Source organism: Plecotus auritus (genome assembly GCF_963455305.1).
Source record: "Plecotus auritus genome assembly, chromosome: 9".
Classification (NCBI taxonomy): Eukaryota; Metazoa; Chordata; class Mammalia; order Chiroptera; family Vespertilionidae; genus Plecotus; species Plecotus auritus.
The window spans coordinates 1,099,330-1,106,980 of NC_137783.1; positions in this window are offsets into that span (position 1 = coordinate 1,099,330).

A 7,651-nucleotide genomic window follows, 5' to 3' on the forward strand; every position below is an offset into this window, starting at 1 on the left:
CTCCCCAGAAAGAGAGGGAGGCCGCCCCAGAAAAGACCGAGCCCCACAGCAAGGAGGAGCAGGCGTGGGCACCGGGCCGGCCAGGTGACGGGCCCGGGGATGGGGTTCTTGGGCAATCGGTGTTGGCAGCGTGAACAGGAAGTGGCCCCTCGAGGCCTCGGCCCCAGTGGCTGGCACACAAAGAGGCTAAGAGAAGGTGCCCCTGTGCCCTCGGGCGGGGGGGTGGGGGGCGGGTACTCATTCATGGAGAGTTTGCCCAGCCCTTCCCTGGAACTAACCTGAGGTGCCTCCCGTCCCATCGCCGTCCTCCGGGACCTGCGGGCGGCCCAGCGGCTCACTGCCCCCCTGCCCTCCCCCCCCGAGGCCGTTCGGAGGCCGTGACCGCGGGCAGAGGCAGGAGGTGCTGGGCCCTCTCCTTTGAACGGGGCGGGTGGCCCGACGGGGGCAGACACAGAGTGCTGGGGACCGGCTCTAGTGGTGAGACGCTCGTCCTGGTCTCTTCGCCTCGTGGTGTTCTGGTGAGAGATGCACACGCTCACCCGGCTGGGCGGCGCACGAGGGACCTGGGGGCTCAGCTGGGACCTGGGGGCTCAGCTGGGCACGGCCCGTCCTCCCCACCAGGGAGCTGCCTGTCTCGTTGCAGAGACCAGAGCCCAGCCCTTGTATACCCACAGGCCTTTGCAAATCCCCAGCCCCTTGCATACCCACAGGCCTTTGCAAATCCCCAGCCCCTTGCATACCCACAGGCCTTTGCAAATCCCCAGCCCTTTGCATACCCACAGGCCTTTGCAAATCCCCAGCCCCTTGCATACCCACAGGCCTTTGCAAATCCCCAGCCCCTTGCATACCCACAGGCCTTTGCAAATCCCCAGCCCCTTGCATACCCACAAGCCTTTGCAAATCCCCAGCCCACATGTCCTGTGAACTGCCCGTCTGGCGTGCCTTTTGCCTCCTCCCCATGTGACCTCTGTCCTCCTCCCCCTGTGACCTCTGTCCTCCTCCCCACTATAAGCAGCGGCTGGTGGGGGGGGGTGCGGAGCAGATGTCTGTGGATGGCCCGCGGCTCCCCGTGCTGGCACAGGACTGGAATAAACGCTCGTGTGGGGTTCAGCCCTGTCTCTGCTTGGCTGGCTGCGGTGGGGACAGGCGGCCGGGACCCCTTGGTTGCCCGGTTACAGTTTGACTTCTTGAAGCTCGGTGCTCTCATCTGTGAAATGGGGGGAAGGAGAGGAAAGACGAGGCTGTGCCTGTTGGCTGCGGGCCTTGGAGGTCTGGCTGCTGTTCTGTCAAACGCTAGACTTTTCTAACGTGGGTGTGATCAGACTCTTACGAGATCTGGGGACCTCACACCCAGAAATATCAAGGACCCTTCACAGCCTCTGCGAGGCCCCCCAGAACCAGGGAGTCCCCCAGAGCAGCCTCCCACCAGGCCCGGCGTGGGCAGCCCGTGTACTGGAGTGATTTCATGTTTGCGTCTTAAATACAAATATTTATACAAATATAACTCAAAACCGCCAGTGACGTTCTAGTTCTAAAACATGATGGGCGTGGCTCAGCGGTTGAGCGTCGACCTGTGAATCAGGAGGTCACAGCTAAATTCCCGGTCAGGGCCCATGCTCAGTGGGGGCCGTGCAGGAGGCCGCCGATCCATGACTCTCTCATCATTGATGTTTCTTTCTCTCCCTCTTTGAAATCAGTAAAAGTACATTTAAAAAAATAAAACAAAACAGTGCTGTGTAGTGTAATAAAGATTTGAACTGCCCTAGCTGGTTTGGCTCCGTGGATAGAGCGTCAGCCTGCGGACTGAAGGGTCCCAGGTTCAATTCCGGTCAAGGGCACAGTCCCAGGTTGTGGGCTCCATCCCCAGTGGGGGGCGTGCAGGAGGCAGCCGATCCAGGATTCTCTCTCATCATGGGTGTTTCTACCATCTCTCTCCCTCTCCCTTCCTCTCTGAGATCAATAAAAGTCCGTTTGAAAGAAAAGATTTGAACCTGTAAGCATGTAGGCACTGCCAGGCACCGTCTCACAAACCTCCCGCTGGCATCGATCTGCCCTTATCTGTTCCCGAAAGAAGGGCGTGAAGGTCCCCGATTGCACCATCTTGTTTGTCCCCCGCGGTTCTGTTCCTGAGGCCACAGAGGCGCTTTTGCAGGAGGAACGGAGCGGCCACTGGCGGGCGTCCGGTGGGGGCCCCGCAGGGCCCAGCACGCTGTCTCGGGAGTGACCCAGGGGTGGTGGAGGGCACGGCCGCTGCCCCAGCCTCGGGTAAGAGCGGCTCCCCCAGGGCTGGCTCTCCCGGCGGGGCCTCCCCCTGGCTGGACCCCCCGCTGCTCGTCTCTGAGCCTGCGGAGAGGCCCCCCGCAAAGGGGTGGAAAAGCCATTCACCCAGTTCCACCCCTTTCCACCCGCTGAAGTGGTCAGTCATGTGTCTTCTGGGGAATGCATGTGTGTGCACACACACACGCACACGCACAAACTCATGCACGCACACACACATGCACAAACTCATGCATGCACACACAAACACATGCACACAGGCAACATACACACATGTACATGTGCACGCACACAAACAGGCACCACACATACATGCACACACATACACAGTGCATGCATGCACATGCACTCACACACACAAACTCATGCATACACACGTGCACACACACACACAAACTCATGCACGCACTCACACACACGGGCGCACACAGGCACCGCACACACATGTACATGCGTGCACGCACTCACACGCTGGCTCCGGGGCCTCGTGTTGAAGCAGGAAGAAGGAAATATGAAGGAACCTTTCTCATAAGGAACTGACCTGAGCGAAGGCCGCCAGCCTGCTTCCTCCTCCTCCGGCCGCGCACAAGGGGCCCATTCTGGCCGCGGCCCTGGGCTCGCTGACCCCGCGCACTTTTGTTCCCCGGGTTTGGCCGAGAGCCGCGTCGCTGCCCGCGTCCGCAGAGCCCCTCCTCGTTCCCGCTTCCTGGGATTCCAGTGCCTGTTGTGGTTTCGACACCACTCGTCACGGCCGCGGCGAGGCTGGCAGGGCCGCAGGGGAACAGCGGTGGGTCTGACGGCTGCCCGCGCCCCAGGTGACAGCTTCCCGGTCCCCGGCCACCCCTGCCACCTGAGCGCTCGGAGCACAGCCGGCCCTCAGCGTGGGGGGCGGGCGGGGGGGGGGGCGCGACCTGTGACCCCTTTTTAAAATATATTTGTATTGATGTCAGAGAGGAAGGGAGAGGGGGAGAGAGAGAAACATCCATGAGGAGAGAGCATCGTGGACCGGCTGCCTCCTGCACGCCCCACCCTGGGGATGGAGCCCGCAGCCCGGGCCTGTGCCCTGACCGGGAATCGAACCCTGACCTCCTGGTTCCTAGGTCGACGCTCAACCACGGAGCCACGCGGCCGGGCTATTTTTATTTTCACTAAGGAAACTATGCAGCCTGTGTGAGTCCCTTCTCCCTGTTGCTCTTTGTTGACAGTTACGTGTTGGGGGGACACGGATTAATAAAGTCACACCAGCTTCGCGTGCGCAGCTCGACGACGCGTGTCTGTAGACGCACCATGTGCCACCGGCACCGCCACGCCCCTGTCACCATAAGCATGGCCTTTCCCCTTTGCCACCGCCCCGCCCGTCCCGGTAACCACCCCGCGGCGGTCTGTCTGTCCGAGTCTCGGTTTGTATCCCACGTGCGAGTGAACACGTGGTCCTGGACTTTTCCTGTCGGACGCCTTTTGCTTGACGTTCGCTCTACCGCCACCCACGTTGTCACGAGCGGCACTGTCCCCCCGCCCCGTGCTCTCGGTGGGGCGATGGGTGTTCCCAGCGTTCACGTTCCCCTCTGCATCCACCCCATCGAAGGGCACGTTGGCTGTCTCCATGTCCGGCCGCGTGGAGAAGGCGCAGGGAGCGTGGGGGTGCGTGTCTCTGCAAGTAAGTTTTCAAACGTCTTGGGGAGAAGCCCAGCACAGCGCCCCGTTCTTGGCGGCCGTTTTGGTCCGCGGCGCTGGGTGACCCCGCTTTCCCCCCGGCCGCGCCGTTGACGACGCTCTGGCCAGTGGGCCGGGAGAAGGGGCCTCCTGGGAGGGAGCTGTTCTGCTGGGGGTCCCCCAGAGCCCCCCCTCTCCCCACAAGAGGAAGACCTGTCTGTACAGGGTCTGTGACCCTCACCGAGCTCCCGGGACAGGGGGGCCCAGGCGGCGAAGGGCTCACCTGGTGGAGGTGGCCCGTGGCCCAGCGTGTTCTTCCTGGTCCGAGACCTTCCTGCTGCGGGGACACCACCCCATCCCCTCGGGACACGTCCCGGCAGCTTTGAATGACAGCTGGGCTCCCTCCACTTCCTTCTCTCTGCTCCTGCTGAACAAAAGCTCCCAAGCCCCTGTTGTCTCAGGCCTTCACTGCTAACCGCAGGGAGCGGGGACGGCTCAGCCACGGAAGGCGGGCGTCGGGGGAATGTCGCCCGCTCTCAGGACGGACGTTCCTGGTCCGGGCTGGGCTGTCCACGGCCGCCCGGGGTCTCCTGGGGACCCTCGTGCTCCGTACTCACACAGGCCTGGTTCCCCATCCGATCTCCCCACTCTTGGGAGCGGGTGGTGCCTGTAGGCGTCGCCGTCGTCTCGGAGAAACTGCCCCTGCCGTCGGCTTTGGGTGCTTTTTCTGCCGGTTCCCATAGCGAGTGGCGCTAATACTTGGGGGGGTGGGGGTGGGAGATATCTGTAATACTATCAGCAGTAAAAAAGACTTTAAGAGATTAAACAAATAAATACAATAAGAGCAATAACAACAAAAAACACCCAATAATTTTCCTCCATAAAAAAATAAACAGCCCGGTCGGCGTGACTCAGTGGCTGAGCGGTGACCTAGGAACCAGGAGGTCAGGGTTCGATTCCCGGTCAGGGCACAGGTCCGGGTTGTGGGCTGCATCCCCAGTGTGGGGCGTGCAGGAGGCAGCCGATCCGTGATTCTCTCTCATCATGGATGTTTCTCTCTCTCCCTCTCTCTCTCTCTCTCTCTCTCTCTCTCTCTCTCTCCCTTCCTCTCTGAGATCAATCAACCAATATATATATATATATATATATATATATATATATATATACATACACTGAGTGGCCAGATTATTATGATCTCTGAATGCATAATAATCTGGCCACTCAGTATATATATTAGAGGCCCGGTGCATGAATTCGTGTATGGATGGGGTCCGGCCAGCCTGGCCAGGGGGAGGGGACATGGGTGGGGTTGGCCGGCCTGCCTGCTGGTCAAACTCCTGGTCGAGGGGACAATTTGCATATTAGCCTTTTATTATACAGGATAGACACGGAGTGGCCAGATGATTATGCGTTCAGCGATCGTCATCATCTGGCCACTCCGTGTCTGTATTTAAACGCAGTGTTTGAAACACCCAGGAGGGGGGCTGTGCACAAGGCAGGGGGAGGCCAGGGCTGGTTTTGTGGGTCCACCCAGCCCCGTGAACGCCAAGAGCAAGATGCGCAACCCCGTGAGATGGCAGGTGGGCCGGCCGGAGCCCCGGTCCTCGGCCCTGTGCCCGGGGAATAGTGAGATCCAGGGCCTCGGCCTTGGGCTCTGTGGACTCGCCCGGCCTCCTCCCGCCCCGTCTGCGTGAACGCCGTCCTCGCTCTCCCAGGCGAGGGGCCAGTGCGCTGCCTGGCAGGCCCGCCCGGCCCGGAGAGGGGCCTTCCCTTTGGCTCCGGGGCTGTTTGCCCAGCAGCCCACATCCTGCTCGGCCGCCTTCCCACGAGTTCCCTGGAGTCCTCCTCCGGCGTGAAGACGGGGCCCCGGTGGGACGCCCGCCCAGGAGGAAGTTGGAAGCGGCGTCCCTCAGGTCCCCGCTGAGGCAGGGGGGGAGCAGCAGGTTATTCAAGTGGCAATCAATCGCACACACCCATGTCGCCCCGCAGATGAGCCCCATTGATTTATGGCATCGATAGGAATGTCAAGCCCCGGACACGCCTCGTTGCGGCTGGAACCCTATAAATACCGAGGTGTGTGGTTCCCCCCGAGGAGAACGGGCACCATGGAGCTCCCCAGGGCCGTCCTGGGAGTGTGTCTGCTGCTGGGCCAGGCCCTCTCCGCAGGTACCTCCTCCTCCTGCGTCTGCTCCTGCTCCGCTCCCGCTGCCACCCCCCACCCCCCCCCACCCCCGGGCCCTCTGCCCTCGCGCATTCGGGAAGGAAGCGCTTTTCTGGTCCTTTCTGCCTGAGAAAGGCAAGGGTCGTGGCTAGACGGGCCGGTCACGGTCTGCTGCCGTGAGTCCCTGGGCGAAGGGGGCGGCTGGTCTGAGACCCCTGCAGTGAGGGAGGGCGCAGGCCTCAGCGTGGCTGTCGGGGAGCTGGGACGATGGCGGGAGGCCGCCCCTGCCTGGCCCTCAGCGTGGCCGTCGGGGAGCCAGGACGATGGCGGGAGGCCGCCCCTGCCCGGCCCTCAGCGTGGCCGTCGGGGAGCCAGGACGATGGCGGGAGGCCGCCCCTGCCCGACCCTCACGGCGCTCGGCAGGCGGCTTCGGCTCGGTCACTCTTGTTCGCCCAGCGACGCCGGCCAGGCAGCGGCTCAGACGGGACAGCGAGGGCCCCGTGCGTGTGCCTGTCGCTCCTGCCTTAGGGGTGGCGGGAAGCGTGTCATCGGCACGGCTCCGTGTTCTTAGAGGGTCCATCGGAAAACGTGCCCTAAAGGGTCGGGCTCATCGGAGGGACCGTCGACTCTCAGTGCCTGCCTGTTGTTCCTCTCTCTCTCTCTCTCTCTCTCTCTCCCTCTCCCTCTCTCTCTCCTTCTCCCTCTCCTATCTGGAATCCATTGTCTCTCCCTCCTTCCTTTTCTCTCTCTCTCCCTCTCCCTCTGTTTCTCCCTCCCTCCCTTCCTTCCATCTTTCCTTCCTCCCTCCCTCCCTCCCTTCTTTCCTTCCTTCCTTCCTTCCTTCCTTCCTTCCTTCCTTCCTTCCTTCTTTCTTCCCTCCCTCCCTCCCTTCCTTCTTCCTTCTTCTCCCCCGCCCCCACACCATTTCTGAAGTCCCTTTTGCTTAATGCATGAATGTCAGAGGACAGGGCACAAATACCCCGATTTCCAGAGACCCTGTAGCCCTCACTCCCGCCCCAGGCCTCGAGGGACGAGGGACGCGACGAAGATGGAGTTCCCGGAAACGGCTTCCAGGAGAGCGGGGCCCAGACCACGCCCTCGGGGCCCGGGGGGGGAGCAGCCCGCGGTGATGTGTGCACCGCATGGTGACAGCAGCCGGCTGGGGACTCGCACTTCCCTTATTTCAATAGAATGTGTTTATGGATGTCAGAGAGGAAGGGAGAGGGAGAGCGAGAGACACCCATGATGAGAGGAAGTCATGGATTGCTGCCTCCTGCACGCCCCCCGCTGGGGATCCAGCCCGCAACCCGGGCCTGTGCCCTGACCGGGAATCGAACCCCGACCTCCTGGTTCCCAGGTCGATGCTCAGCCCTGAGCCAGGCCGGCCGGGCAGGATACGTGCACATTTTACATGTTCCCTTTTCACTTAAAACATACAAACTCGCTTCGACTCACCGCTCGGCAGCTGGGGCTCCTGCCTCACGGGTCCCCCCCGCCCGGCTGCCCAGAGGCCTCTGAGCTCCGAGGACACGGACCTCCCTCCCCCACCTCCAGCTGGTG